Genomic DNA, 16,158 nt, shown 5'->3' on the forward strand with positions numbered 1-16,158 from the left:
GAAGAGGCAAAGGGTATTGTCTTTCCCTTTTTTATTTTAACTGGCTCAGCTCAAAGTTATCTGATTTACATCTAAAAGGCTGCATTAACTAATCTTCAACCTGTCTCATTCTTAATTGGGTAAACCGTTTGATTTTTACTGAATACAAATTGTTCTCCTAAGGTGTGCTTCTCCACTGTCCCTATTCTGACAATTTTACTTGTATGGCCATCTCACAGAATAATTTATCAAAAGTAGTTTGAAATAAAGTTAACTAATTACACTTCATGGATTGCATCCTACCTTTAACTAAATCAGTTCATCTAAAGTATAGAAAGATAACAAGGTCAGCCACTGTAAATATGTGATGTACTATGGATGGATGGCTTATGGGGCAACTTGAGCCATTTCACTGCTGGTCTAACTTTATTTTAAATGACAAAGGCACAGTGGAAATTGTTAATCCGGAGCAGCCATCTAGATTTGTTCTCGAGTTAAAATTTCTATACAGTTTATATTTAGACTAGTTAGGAATTAAGGAATTGTTATGCTAAATAATGCCCTTGGCTTATCTAAGCCAATATCTTGTTTCTAAAGTAGTTAGCATTCCCCATGCCTCAGAGGAAGGTGCAAGAGCTATGCAGTAGGCAGATAGGGGATAATCTGCCTCCTAATTGTGATTGTGAGAGAGTGACTAACCCTGAAGCATGAGGTTTTTTATCCCTTGCAAACTTTCTGTGAAATCCGGGCTCCTCTGAAGTCTGTGTTAAAACTCCCATTGACTTCAGTGGGGCCAGGATTTCACTTTATTTGCATTAAATACTGTCCTAACTGGATATTCTTATCTGTATAAACATCCAATCCTTTGAATCTTGCTAAATTCTGGGCCTTGGTGCCATCCTCTTGTTCACCTTGACAGTTTGTCTATTAATGCAACCCAGTGAAAGTGATGTCACCTGAGTTCTTTCAGGGTCTGTCTGCCTGGTTCATCACCAGATATGACATGTCTTATTTTTTAGAATGAATAATACATGGATGATGGTGTCAGAGGGAACATGTTAAAGGGTGGGATTTCATAAGCACTTGGCAGTGAACTAATGGCTTCTGGGGACTAAAACTGTCTTCAATCGAATTCTCAGAATGGCTTCTCCCAGAATTCAGATCTAATCAGTGACCTGCAAAATCCTCTGCATGCAAGAAGGGCTAATGTGTTAGTAGGCTCACCTGTGATTTTAGAAGCTATGTTAAGTGAAAGTAAATATTTATGGCAGAGGCTATGGTGGGAATCAGCTAAACCAGCATGCCTTGGAACTTAGCCCTGTTTTTCTTGTGCATTCAGAACTATAGACTTCAATGGCAATTTTGGGTAAGCAGATAATTTAGGATTTGGCCTTTCTGTAGAACAATACCTGCTACAACAAGTAATCAGCATGGTTTTTGTTTTTAATAGAGTGTGGATCATCCTCCCTACGTGTAAATAAGTAAACCAATCTTCTACTTTATACACTTACTAAAGTCAGCTTGAAGTAATTGTGGGGCAAAGATCGATGAGTTAAATCCTGCTCACTTTGAGTCACGTGAGTAAAGTAAACAGCATTAGCATTCTGTTAAAAAGTGTCATTCTGACTCATCTACTTGTACCAGTATTCTCTTCAATCAAGGGGTAGCTAAGACAGAACTGGAACAATACGCCCAGTGTAGTGCTATTAATAACAAAACAAAATCTTCATCAGTAGTTTACCTTACTGTAGAAATACATTATTTGTATATAATGTCATATGTTTAATATGTGCTCAGTAATAGATAAAATATTATATTATGTCTGTGTCAAAGAGCTTAAAATCCGTTGGCATAAGACAGCAACCCAGCAAAATAACATAGCTAGCAACAGCACTTTCTATACTTGGAATCTTTGTTTGTGATGATCTATCTTTAAGCACACTATGCTTTTCTATAGCATCTTCCATCCCAATATCTCAAAAGTCCTTTCTCGTTAATTAAGCACTATAGCCTCACGCAAACATGGGCTGGTAGTACCCCTTTTTACAGATGGGGAAATGAAGGCATAGGGAAGCAAGTTGACTTGCCCAAGTTCACTGTGCCAAAACTGTAAAAGACTTTGAACAAGTAACAGTCTCAAAAGCAGGAAAACCCACTAACTGAAAAGAACGTGATTTGCTCTGCGTGCAGATTTTGACTTTGCAATTTAGGGGATGTTATTCCTCAAAAAATACACTCTCTCTCTCTCTCTCTGCAATTCAGTTGTCAGTGCACCATTTAGGCTCTGTAAGGTCAGATGAGGATGGATGGTGAAGTACAACATTTCAGGTGTGGAGCAATTCTAGGAAGGAGGGCAGTTTGCTGAAAACTTGAACTGACTTCTGCATTTTCTTCAACTAGTGTGTTTACAAAGATAGTGTGATCATAAAAACAGCTGAACACATCCTTAAACACCTCAGTGCCTGGAACACTCCAGTTCTAATCTTGGCTCTGGATGCGTGGGGCAAATTACTTCATCTGTCTGCACCTGTCTCCCTATCTGTAGAATGGGGATAATAATATTAGTCGCTAGGGCTGGTTAAAATTGGGAATGCTGCTCTGCAATAAATAAATATACATTTTTCATTAACTGATTTTTGAGTGGTGTAGCATTTTTAATATCACAATTTGCTTTTTCTATTAAATGATTTGAAATTAAAGGGAAAAGGGGGGAAGGAAACCTCAATCCAAAATGTTAATTTTTATTTGTTTAAAATTCCATGGAGATTGAATCAAAATGAATTTTGTTCATTTTGGATAATGTTATCAAAAATTCTGAAATGTTTGATTTATATGCACTTTATAATATTATTCAAAGAGCCACATTTCATTTAAAAAACAAACAAAAAAAAAACTATTTTATTAGCCCTATTACCTTACTCCCAAAAGTTCTATGAAGGCTGGTTAAAGGGGTTGATTTCCCCCCTCCATTTAGCCAATGTAATATCATGGCACTTGAATGATATCCCCCCAGTTTACACTGGTGTACATGAGAGGAGAATCAAACAGAATGCTTCTAAAGTGCTTGCATTGTGTGGCAGTACAGTCCCAAGATATTAGCGAGACAAGGTGGATGAGGTAATCTTTTACTGGATCAACTTCTGTTTGTGAGAGACAAGATTTCATACATTCTAAGGCCAGAAGGGACCATTATAATCATCTTGTTTGACCTATATAGCAAAGGCCATAGAACTTCCCCACAATAATTCCTAGAGCAGATCTTTTAGAAAAACATCCAAGCTTAATTTAAAAATTGTCAGTGATGGAGAATCCACCACAACCCCTGGCAAATTGTTCCAATTGTTTTGGGCTTACACCGATCTGAAGAAGAGCTCTGTGTATGCTCAAAAGCTTATTTCTTTCTTCAACAGAAGTTGGTCCAATAAAAGATATTCCCTCGCCCACTTTGTCTCCCTAAAGTTCTTGAAAGATAGAAGGTGGGGAACGCTGTGTTAAAGACAGTAAAACATTAGGGCCTCAGTCTGAAAACACACACAGACAACTTTACTCATGTGAGTAGTACCATTAAACTCAGTGAGATTATCCATGTAGGTAAAGATACTTTGGTGCTTAAGTGTTTGCAACGGTGGGGCCTTGGATTGTAACCATTCTGGTATGAAAATAAGGACAGAGATGGTGTCTTCTTTTATGTTTAGCACGAGGGTCTGATCCTAATTGGGGCTTCTAGGCACTATTGAAATTATGAATAATGAATTGAAGCAATAACAGCCCAAGAAACAATGAAGAGAATCAATATTTTAATGCTAATTTGCTTGGTGTGTCGAGGTCTGAAGTCATAAAATATGTTGGTGCTACCTGAGGAAATAAGGGTACAGACATGAGAGATATTTTATACCTGATCAGTCTGACAAAAGATAGCCTTCAGAATTTTTCCTCCACCTGGATTAAAAGAATATTTTTCTATCTCTGCAGTACAAATCAAATAACATTTGGCCAATACTGAACATCTAAAAAGGAACTCTTTAAATAGAGTAATTGATTTTTCTTTTACAATAAATATTTTTACAAGTGTGGCAAAGAAGAGACCTTCATTATATTTGTGTTTTTGTTAACAGGGTTTTATTATAAAAAAAACAAAAACAAACTTTAGCCATTAGAATCAAGGTAGAGTGAAGGAGTTGCTCATTGATTTAAATGGGAGTTAGATATATAAATACCTTTGAGATCTGTGTCCTAGTGATTGGAACCTACTAAACTCTCAGTTCTCTGGGAAAAGGACTTTATGGAATGCACATCAGCAAGCACATTAGTGGTGCTAATTTATAACAACAGAGCAGGTGATTGGGAGTCAGGACTCCTGAGTTCTGTTTCCAAATTCCAAATTGATTTGCTCTGTGATTTTAGGGACAAGTTACTTAGAGCCAGATATTGAAAAGAGCTCAGGGCCTCATTTTCAAGTGCTCAGCACCTGCAATTGGAACTAGATTTTAAAAAGAAGTGCTCCCATATCAGTTCCTAAAAAATAGCCAGATTTTAAAAAATTCTTAGCATCCAATAGGCAGAACTGTTGGAAATCTGGCCACTTATTTTGATGTCTAAATGGCAGCTGAGCTCTCTTGAAAAATCTGACCTCAGTTTTGGGTGCTGAACCCTTCTGAAAACTCTGACACTTAAAAATGGACCTACTATCCACTGCCTGGAAATACTGTAAGAATACTCCCTCGCTTCCCTGTCTGTAGAAATAAAAACTGAATAGTTACTAAGGGCTGAGTTTTCAGAGAGGGGAGAATGGAGAGGGTTTGCTCAGCACTTTCTGAAAATCAGGCCCCTGTAAGGTCTTAAGTTGAACACTTAAGATCACTAATCTCTTTGTCAATGTAGGACTCTATTTTAACCCTAATATTAGCCATTTCAGATTGTAAAAAATGTTTAACCAATTTATGTGGTCAGTGTAATCTTTAGAGTACATCTTGCTTTGTAAGGAATATGTGATTTTTTTCAGAGAGAAAATAATACCCCAGTTACAGCACATTTTAGAGTCATGCTTGAATCCTTGACAGCTGTTACATAAAATCATACACATTCCATGTTTAATATGTGAGCTCCCTTTTCAAACCATTGTCCTATTAGTTTGATCTGTTTAGATTAAAATGCACTCACAGAATTCCTTAGAGTTTTATATTTCTCACTCCCATCATTGTAAGTGATCAGTGTCGTTAACAGCTAATCCTAATGCAACAGGGACACTGATGCACACAGCAACAGTATAATATTACTAGCATAAAGTTCCATCAGGCAGTTCCAAAGCAGCAAACAAGAGGTCAGCCAATGGCTTACTGCAAACGCATTAAAATGTCAAAGATAGTGCTCAAGCTGGTCTGCATTTAACTTGGTAAAGTTAAATATTTATAGCAACATGTACTTGACAATTTTAAAAGTTATAGAAACACTCTCACTAACGTTTCCGTTATTGATGCCTATTCCCAAGTATTCACAGTAGAGCGTTATGTATTTTTATCCAGGCTACAGTTTGCTTAGCTGCTAAACAAAGGTGAAAAATCGCACTGGGGTGAAAGTGACCTCTGTGCAAAGGGCCATGATATAAGATCCTTGTGTCCTTACATTCCCAAGGTAGGACTAATCAGTGCATAGATTCTGTGTTGGTCTTTCTGCACAAGAATGAATTTCACCCACCAGACCAATGCACTGCTTAAGACCTTATCAAATCTGCTTCCAGAAGGGGGGTTAATGCAGAGAAATTACCCCAAACCTACCTTTCATGTGATGGTGGAATTCTGACAAGATGCTCTTGGGAGCCCCTCGAGATCCCCTCCAGTACTGGTATGGAACTAATATTATTATTAATCGTCAGGTTTATTACAGTGATGCCTAAGGGCCAGCCAAGGACCAGGCCCTGTGCTGGGCACTGTACAAACACAGAATAGTAGGCTTTCTATTATAACCAGGTGCTCAGACACTTTGGTGATGGGAACCATATAAGAATCTTGGTAGATAGCTAATTTGGTACCTCGGTGTCTGGTTCAGTGCCACCTGCCCAGATACAGTGCTAATGGGCACATGACCAAATTATTCAGGGCCAGATCCAGCTCCCGTTAATGACAATGGGAGTTTGCCACTAAATAGAAATAAGAAGTACTGTATATCATTGTTTTCTGTCACATATTCTTTCCACATACATATAATGCACGACTCTCAACAAGAATATATATCACAAAACCATTCCTGCCTCCATTTTTGTGACTTATTTGTAAAGTTACTAGTCAACATGTCCAGCCTTGATTGATACAGAGGGTCATGTACAATCTTTGGCTGTCCCATGCACATCTCCTATTGCTATGCAACAGGATCAAGGATGCTATAAGGATAAGACATACACACACACTTTTTAAATGTACCCTTCCAAGTTGAGTTCTTTTAATATAGACCAGGATATTACTTTATAAAGTTAATCATACTAAAAACACAGTAAAATTCTCCAATTATATCCTGCAACCATTGTCCCTTATGTTATAAGCATGGGCTAAGCAGGGGCAAAGAAGTGTCATACTTGGATGGGAGACCTTTAAGGAACTACTAGGTGCTGCAAGAAGTAGTGTTGATGACTCAGTAGCTGGGGCACTCTGCCCCTGAATCAGTGCTAAGCAAATGTTCCAGCACAGGTCATTGAGGAGCTTTATATCTAGATGTGAAACCAAGGTCTTAACCACTTGTCATCAAGGATATCATTCTGTCCTTTGGTAAAGAGGACAAGTTGTGTATATTCTACTTAAGTTTCCCCTGTAATTTGTTAGAAAAAATCACTTCCTGTCCTAAACTGTTATGATGTTGATGGGAGCTGTCAAAAACACTGCCAAGTTACACACCAGAGATGACACCTTTTTATCTGTGGTTGAAGTGATCCTTTATTATAGACTGCATCTCACATGAAGCCCTTAGGATGAGGGGGAGGAACTGTCCTCTTCTTTATTCTATATCCATGCCATGTTGGTGCTCAGGAAAGCTAGTTGCGTTTGTAAAGGGGATGTCTATAAATTAGGTAACACTTCTTTGATGATTTTCAAGACCTCCACACCCCTCGTTAATACTGAAACAAACATGCAAAATTAAGGACCCTCCTCCCCCAATACTTTATGTAATTTACGGACAATCCCAAAGTGTGTTGGGAGCCTTCAGGAGAAAAAGTGCTATGCCAACATAAGCTCATTCCCAGAATGTTGTTGAGACAAATTCTATTCAGGGCCTTAGACCCTACCTATTGCTATGGTAACTGACAACCTAGAATTTACCTGACCCTTCTAGAGAAGCTTCTGTACTGGATTCCATAGTCTCTTCAGCATTAGCACCACAGTACATGGTGGAGCATTACTCCGAGCAGCAACCAGGCATTCTAAATATTGGGCCATGGGGCATCACCATAATATAAATATTTACACCTCTGCTTCTTAAAAGGTATGTTCCACATTCAGCATAGGCCAAATGTAAATGCTCTTCTGATCCTAGTCAGTAGGTACATTGTGCACATTATTTTAAATTCTCTGGCCCTTTCTAGTCCCTTTAGCTTCTGTTTCCTGCCACTGCACGTAAAGGTCACTATCAAGAAAGGAAACAGGAGGTACTCTTCTGGTGGAATTCTATTGCAGTGGTTCTCAACTGTTCCCACACTGGGATCCTCCCCCATTCCCTTTTCCATAGGGGGCCTCCCCACTCTGGTGAACTCCTCACACTTTGCAGGGCGGAAGGCTGTGCAGTTCTGAATCTCTGAAGCCTGGCTGAGAACTCTCCTCAATTTCAGGGGCCTGCTTTTGGGGATGCATTTGGCTCATTGTGTTTTCCCCAAGTCACTAGGGTACAACCACGTCCCCTGCCATACAAACACTTGCTCTCAGGTACAGGGGTGAGACAACAGCTGGTGCTTTGCAATGGGTCCTGGGAGCCTGAATTTTAATCGAGACACTGACTCCACTCTGTGACCTTGGGCAAGTTGCTTAACCTCGGTCTCCTTCAGTTCCCCCTCCTGTGCCCTGCCCCAGGGGGTTCCCTCATGGCTAGAGACCCGGCACTGGGCGGTGCATTGGTCCCACCAAGTCTGGCCTGAGGAAATCCCAGGGCTCTTGCCCATGGATGCTGCGCCTGTCTCTACCCCCCCGCCCCCGCTAGCTCAGTCCCACCGGCGGGCCGGGCACGAGGAGCTCGTTTGCACTTCAGGCAGCTAGCCGCTAGGAAGCCGCCGGGCTCGCGTTTCCCTCCCGTGCTGGAGCCTGAGCAGAGCCCCTGCCATTTCCGAGGCGCCCCCCTCTCCATTCCCCCCCTCCCCCCCCCCCCCGCCACCCGCACTCGCGGCTGCGTGAGGGGCGCTCGGAGCCGGACTGCCCGGAGGCGAACTCCCGCGGAGCTCGCGACCGCGCGCGCGCGCCGCCCCCCCCCCCGCCGCCTCAACGGCTCCCGGGGCAGCGCCCGCCCCCTCAGCCCCCCTCCAGCTGCGGGCGGCGCGGAGCCCGCCTCTGCCCCCGCGCCCTCGCCAGCAGCCCGGGGAGCAGCCGCCGCGGCAGCCGGGTAAGGAAGCGGCAGGAATTGTCCGTCCCGTGCCGGGGGGCGGGGAGCGGAGCTACCTTTGTGCGGCCGGGGCAGCCCCGGCTGGAGCTGGAGCCGGACCCTGCGCGGCCGCCCCCGCCCGTGCCAGCCCGCTCGGCCGGGCAGTGCCCAGGCAACGCTCCCGCGGCTGCGAGCGGGCGGGCGGAGCCGGGCAGAGGCCCTCACCGGGCTGGGCTCTCCCCGCCGGGCGGATTTCCCGGAGGGGGGGTTCCAGGCTATCCGCGCCTGGCCAGGGTGGGATGGGAAAGGGAGCGGGGGGAGGGCAAGGGGCATGGCTGGGGAGGGGGGGGGACTTCTTCCCATGCTAGGGCGCTGTGGCACCTTTCCAGTCCTCCGGATCACGGGCTCCGTCTCTAGCCACATCCCCCGCTTAGCTGGATCCATGTGTGAGCGTTTCCTCCTCCTTCCCCTAGGACCCTTTTGGGGTGGGGGGTGTTCTGTGGGACAGACAGCAGCCAACGGGGGGGGGGGGGTCTGTGAGTGAACCCCGGGACTCTTTGTCATTCTCTTTCCAAGCAGAAGAATCTCCCCCCACCCCCAAATCGCCACACTCCTTCTCTGGAGCCTTCCTAAGGTTAGCCTGGCTTTATTTACAGGTTGTTGTTAAGCTGTGTGTCTCATTTCCCAAAGCCCCTTTCCTTTGTGTTGTTTCAAAATATTCTTCTTATTATTTTTTGCAAAGATCCAAAAAAAAGTTGAATGACTGGAAATCAAGTCCAAAAACCTGTAGCAGGATTTGGTGTTTTGGCTCCGTAGGCTGTATAGTTTTATAGCCTGGGCTGTTTGTTTTAATAGATGGCAGAAGAGGAATGAGGCATGTTTATGGAGGGGAAGACGTTGTGTTGTTCATTGTTGATATGGCTTAAAGGCTTAAGTCCATTAAAATCAACGGATCAAAAAATCTGTCCATTTTCCATCACCTGGGACCAATACTTTACCAATGGGATTTCTGGACGATTGCCCCTTAGTAAATACAGGAGTTCAAACATGCACCCAATGGCAAACTGACTTATTCATATTTATTTTGTTTGTTTTAGAGCTGTACTTTTATGGCCCAAATAGTTTCTAATTGTCTGAATCACCCTAAGCCAATCAGAATGCTGTGTTTTGGTACTGGTATCATAGTGCTGTTCACATTTGTCTATCAGACAAAGTGACACACCATTAACCATATGTTAGGTAGAATATAAATAAAGTAATTGCTGTAGGATAAATGTATGCCACTCTAAAAATATATGCTCAAGTTGCTGTCAAATGCTTTTGATGAGTTACTTTGCCTTTGCCATGATGTTTATTGAGTGATATGAAACCATTATTCTGCAATGTAGTTATATTCCATAGACCTATGTCAATGAAGTTGTTCTCATCCAATCAGGTCACCAGATGGTTGACCTATATATCTGTATTCAAAACCAAAATTTTAGCAACTAAAATGTGAGGTATTCAGGAAAAAAAATTACAGTGGAAGTCTTGTAGTAGATATATGAAGATAGTTTTTCATAGAATGACTTGGCTCTTAGCTTCAGTTCACTCGAGCTAAATTTCCATTTTGTACAATGTACTGAAACTGTTTGGGACTTTGATAAAAGTTAAAGATGGAAAAGAACTAAAATATTATGTTAATTTGTCTACCCTTCACTGCATAGGATTGTTTTCCTATGGTATCTTACCTAGCGGCTTCTAGATTTGTTTTCAGACCCCCCCACCCCCATTTGAGTAGTTACACTGAGGCCAGAGGACTATTCACATGACTAAGGCACACAGCATAGGGTCCTAGATCTTAGACTTATGGGTGTAATTTTTAATATGCACCTGTGGGAAAGGTTTCTTTTTGACAGGCTGAGCCACGGGAGTCTATTCTCTCAGATGATCAAAATTTACCTTTCTTTATAGATATAAAAAGTGCTGATGGTGTACCTAGGATCATACCAAACACAATGTAGAGGTAGTTCCTACCTGGAAGGAGAGAATTAGAATAGATAGGGTGAACTGAGCAGCTCAGAAGGGCTTAAGAATGGCTAGGATGTTTATATCCTGCAGTGGTCTACAGTAAGCTGTGTTGTTTGGGACTGGCACACTAATTATTGTTGGCACTTACTGCATTGCTGTTTGTTATTTCAAGCAATTAGTGCCCCCTACATGTTTGCATTCATTTATTTTTGCATAAAATAAAACAAAAGAAAAAATCAACATCATGGCAGTGGTGAAAGTAAATGCTTCTGTGATAGTAAGCAGACTCCGGGCATGGTCTGTATCGTCCTCTGTATTTGGACAGAGCCTGGCACAATGGGGCCCTGATCCTGATTAGGGCCTTCTGGTGGTACTCTAATAAAATTAATAATTTTGTGCATTTGGAGATTGGCTGCTGCTTCTCAGCTCCTCCAGGGTTTGCAGTTGCAAAGCATTTACCGCCTTTCTAGTACCCATTCCTCTCCCAGAAACCTATTCTCACTGGTGGAGGTGCTGTGCATACTACATATAGCTATATACAGCTAGCTTGGCCGTACTTTTTGGGCCAGCTCCCACCAGATTCCACTACCAGCTTCCCGCAGGGGGTGCAGGCATTGGTTGCTCAAACAGCGTAGTGATGGAACACAGTATAAATGTAGACTAGGAAATGGGAGGTTTTCTAGCAGCCAACCACACACTGTCTCCTGCTGTAGCTGGCTCCTTCCTCTTTGACAAGGAGCATGTGAGGGGACAGAGTCTGGGGTCTAGGTCATTTCAGGGGGTGTTGCTTTTAATTGCCCCCAGTTTGGTTCCTTTGTGTCTCTTGCTACAGGGGAGCTCTGTCTGCTGAACTGAGAATGTTATATGCTCATCTTTAATCTGAATAGATCATTCTAGCAGTTGTGGTGAGACCTTAAAAGTGATCACCTCTAATGCTAGGAAGTGGGAATGAAGCACTTCCCAATAACAGTCACTGGGAGTGCTGTCCTCCCCTGCTTTCCCAGGTTCGTAGGGTGCAAATGTTTGGAGATTAGAAAAATCCTCTAATTGTAGGCAGAGCTGGTAATGCTGTCTTCTGTTGAGGTTACTTGACATTTCCCATTACCATACCCTGTTTTCAGTTACATAGAGCTTTTCCAAACTTTAACTATTTGTGCTAAAATTTTACATGCTGGGTGCCTGTCTCTGGCTCATTTGTTTTTAGAAAATTTCAGTCACAACAGTACAGCCATTTCCAAGAATGAGGCAAACCACATATTTTCCCTTCGCTTACGTTAAAAAAACTCTGGAGATCTTTTCTTTGAACAGCTCTAGGGTTCCAATACTTTGGAGCAGCAGCTTGAAATTTAGCAGGGGGATGACCTTTGTATCAGGGATGTGCCTTTTGCCATCTCCGTGAAAATCCACCCAAATTTGACCAAGTTCCCAAATAGAGACTTCTTTGATGTTAGCAGCCAAAATCACAGAAGATTCCATCCTCACTGAGCCTCTTGCAGCTTCTATGTGTGACTGTGCATGGATCATCCCCAGAGACTGTCTGAACATGCTCCAGCCTGTAAGGCCTACAGGCAAAGCCAGACTTTCCCTGTAATGGCTGCTCCCAGCTCCACTGGGAGCTGGGTGGGGCTGGCCCTGGGAGCTGAGGGCAAGGAGCCTGTCTCTCCTGTGCCCTCTCTGACACTTAGGCATGTGGAGAAGGAAGCTGTGTGAGTCAAATGCAAAGGGGACAAAAGCCATACAAGTGAGGAAGGAAAGGAGTTGATTGGGATAAGGAGTCTGGGACTGGAGAATTGGTGAGAGAAACTGGGCAGGGTGAAAGGGAGGCTGGAATTGGGAGCTAGGGAGGGAAGACTGGGACTGTGATCCAGTGAGGGGAAATGGGGAGGAGAGGATTTCAGTGCTTGCAGCAGTCTGAGAAAAATGTGAGGGAGCTGTCACAATCTGGGAGCAGTAACTTTGTTAGAACAGTCTTTAAGGTGCACTCCTCAGTCACCTTCAGCTTGACTCTTAATGGTTTTTGTGTTTTTTTTTTTGTTTTTGGCCAGGTCTTTGACTCTTTGTGACCCCCTCCCCATGCTCACACTTTAAACACAGTGGGACTGAGAGCCACTTGGCTGGTGGTAACACTGAGATCAGATAATTAGCTGGGGGGGGGAGAGAAGAGACTGGGACTGGCTGGACAAGGAGACTGGGACTAGGAACCAGTAAGGGGAGCATGGACGGGGGAAAATCTGACAAGGAGTTGGGCTGTGGGGAGAGAACTGGGACTGGCTGGGCAGAGAGACTGGGACATGGAGCCAGGGAAAGGGAAGCTGGGGAGGGCATTGAGGGGGAGACTGTTATTAGATGAGGAGCCCAGGGCAGAAGACTAGGAGCCTTGGGGGTTGAGAGGAGATAAGAGACAATAGGATAAGACGGGGGTGGGAGGATTGTGACTAGCTGGGCAGGGAGCCTGAGACTGGGATTGGGTAGGCAAGGAGCCAAAGATGGGGAAGAGACAGGACTGGAATGGGCAGCTTGGATGGGACTGGGTAGAAGGGTTTAAACTTGTGGGGGAATGGACAGAAGAGTCTCTGCTTTCTATTACATTCCCCTCCAGAGTCCAGAATGGAACCTAAGACTCCTGAGTCTCACCATACTTCTGCTGTCAGCCAATATCTGAGAAATCCACTGGCAAAGTGTGTATCTCCTCTCCCTCTAATGTTGGCCCACACAGAGGATGATTACCTACTGCTGCTATCAGTTACTCCATTAGCGCAAGTGGCAGAAGTCTGTGCAGTGGATCTAAAGGTTCTAACTCTGATGGTGACCCATGTGGGTGTCAATATGATGCCATATTTATGGCTTTTGCGTTTCTTAAAAATCTAGTAATTGACACGCACACAAGAACCTATATTAAAAGAACATTATTAAGGTTCCAAAGTCAAGCATTCAAAAGTTAGGGAATGCCAGAATTAAGTTGCCCCCTTGTGCATATACATTATGATACAGTCTTTAATTACATGATCACATACTCTTTTGTCCACAGTCTCTTAACACAGTTTTGTGTGGAATACATACATTAATTACAGTGAAAAGGTCAATTTCTGCAGCATATAGCTCTGCCGTAAACAGCATGCAATCTAAATAGGCAAGACAAAGGGCTAGAGGGCTAACAGAGGCACAGGGTGGGGAAGTGACTTGCCCAACTACGATCACACAATAAGTGAGTGGCAGAACCCAGAACTGATTCCCAATCCATTGCCCTAACTACTGGGTCACACTGCCTCTCTTGTATATAAGTATGATTGCTGGAGTAGGAGGCCAGCACAGGCTAAACCATTTGCTTCTGTTTTGAGAGAGTGAAGTGCTGTGCACTTTGCGTGACTCTCTATCTTGTGTTGACTTCCCGTGCAGTTGGCATAGGGTGTTAAAAATTAGTTGGACCAACTTGTTGTGACCTGTGTCCCCTTCCTGGCTATCTCCAAGCACACCCTCTGTGGTCTCAGATTTCATGCCTTTACCTATCTCAGGGTGGAGTTGTGCAATTCTTTCATTCCTAGATTGGGCCCTGGCTTACAGTATCCTGTGTATTCACTGCTTTTACCCTGCAGGTCCAACTGAGTTTGGGCACCTGCAGTTCTTCCCTTTGGGAGTCGCTGACCAGTGGCATACAGTGGCCAGACAGTCCCCTTAAACCAAAGCACTGTTTATTTTAGCAGTTAGAGAGAGAGGATTTTAAAACAACAGTTTACATGCATGTCTGTCTAACTTAGAGCCATACCATCTCCTGATGGCGAAGTAGGCAGGCCTAGCTTCTCCAGACACCTCAGCAAAGTCTCACTCTGTTTTCCCCCGAAGGTTCCTTTTAAACCCTGCTATAGTTCTTTTGTGTTCCTTGGCTCTGTCCTTGTGGTGCAAACCAGTTCTGGAGGTTAGCTGGAGAGGAGGCAAAAATCATCAAAGCTAATATCCTGGCATTGTTCCTTAACAGCTCTTACGTTTTTGCTGAGAGGTGGCTATCCTGAGCCATTTTTATCCTTGCATTTGCCTGTTTTCCTAGACAGTCCTGCATTGCGGTAACTCAGTAGATTCATGTAATAAACACTTAGGTAACCAGGCCAATATACAGCATTCATAAACTACAGAGCAACTCCAAATTCATCACAGAGGGATAAATGGAGGATAAGAGGAGTCTTAGGAAATCCTTTTAATTTTTATTTTTGGGGGGTGTTTAAATTAAAACATTGTACAGGTTTGGGATTTTTCTATCTAATAGTCCAAGTTGGTACCACCTGTCATTATTTAAAAAAATAATTCTTTGAGAGGGACAGTAGGACTGAGCATGCTCATTAAGATCTGTAACCCTTCCTATTGATTTCCATTCTGTCAGAACACACGATAGGCTCAGAACACACATAACTCTTGCTGTAACCTGGTTTGTGCTTTTATTGGCGCAATATCCAGAGGGTCTTGATGCTTATTTTAAGCGTATTGTTGAGTTGCCAATCAGTTATCTCCCAGGCTTTGCTTTTAAATCAGGGTTCACAAAAGTGTCTTTGGGGCAACAATTGGAACTGCAAAGAAGTGTGAGCTAGTTGGTTAGTTTGTATTGGTTCTAATTACTGCTTTCTCATGCTATTGTTGTGTAGCAGGTCAATGTAAATGATCAATTATATGCAAAATTGTCTATGCAATTCTTTTAGTTGAAGCTTTTGAAACGTGCTGGGATGGAGACTTGAATTGTGTGTCTCAAGCCTGGAAACATATGCCATAGAGATTCTGTGCTGTACTATGACTTTAGTGGTCTCTCTTGCTGTGTCTGTAGTACAGAATTTTGGAGTTGCCAGCACCTCCCACTCTTGCAGTACCCCACTTGGAAGATCTTCAGGATCGGGGGTGCCGTGCACCACCCTGGGAGCAGCCAGGAGAACAAATTGTGACAGAGTTACAGTTCCATCCTTGCTGTCGCCTTGCTGTGGGAGGGAGGAAGTAATTTCACCCCTTTTCATGGAACGGTTTGCTCCCTGCTGTGTGCCCAGGCAGCTCCTTTGGCCAGCGAGTGGGGGAGGAGGTGGAGCCAGGCTCCTTCCATTCACTGCCCACTCTCTTACAGTGGGAGCATCAGGCAAGTAGCCTCTGTTCTCCTTCTCCCCACCCACATGCAGGGCCAGCACGGTGCTTCCACTAGGCAACCCTAGGCAGTCGCCTAGGGCGGCAGGATTTGGGGGGCAGCATTTTGCCTCCCTCGGTGGAAATTCGGCGGTGGGGGGTTCTTCCGCTCCGGGTCTTCAGCAGAAATTCAGTGGCGGGTCATTCACTCACTCTGGGCCCCGCCGCCGAAGTGCCCCAAAGACATGGAGCGGAAGGATCCCCGCCGCCGAATGCTCAGAGGAGGAGCGCTGCTGCTTAGGGTGGCAAAAACCCTGGTGCCGGCGCTCCTGCCCACATGGCCAGAGTCACAACCTCAGCAGACTTCACTCCCTGCCTGGCTGAATAAGGGCTGTGACATTCTATTCTGTAGAGATTGAGGAGTTCCAGTTTCACGCTAAGGCTGTATCTACACTGCGAGCTAGCAATGTGATTTGTGGCTTATATAGACGTACCTGAGCTAGCTCTCATTGAGCTAGTGAGCTA

At 43.9% G+C, this 16,158-nt stretch overlaps 1 protein-coding gene across 6 annotated transcripts in view; it reads left to right on the top strand.

Annotated features, from left to right (window-relative positions):
* The first annotated feature begins 8,426 nt into the window (after nt 1–8,426).
* Nucleotides 8,427–16,158, top strand: part of CUEDC1 (CUE domain containing 1) — a 117,369-nt gene continuing 109,637 nt past the window's right edge. For 3 of the 6 annotated variants that reach the window (XM_034752491.1, XM_034752487.1, XM_034752492.1), the window contains exon 1: nt 8,427–8,553. The gene's annotated coding sequence lies outside the window, so the exon portion shown is untranslated. Of the gene's footprint in view, nt 8,554–9,015; nt 9,167–16,158 lie in introns of those variants that run through there. The other 3 variants (XM_034752488.1, XM_034752489.1, XM_034752493.1) reach the window with 3 other exon arrangements.

Source organism: Trachemys scripta, chromosome 18 (assembly GCF_013100865.1).
Source record: "Trachemys scripta elegans isolate TJP31775 chromosome 18, CAS_Tse_1.0, whole genome shotgun sequence".
Classification (NCBI taxonomy): domain Eukaryota; kingdom Metazoa; phylum Chordata; order Testudines; family Emydidae; genus Trachemys; species Trachemys scripta.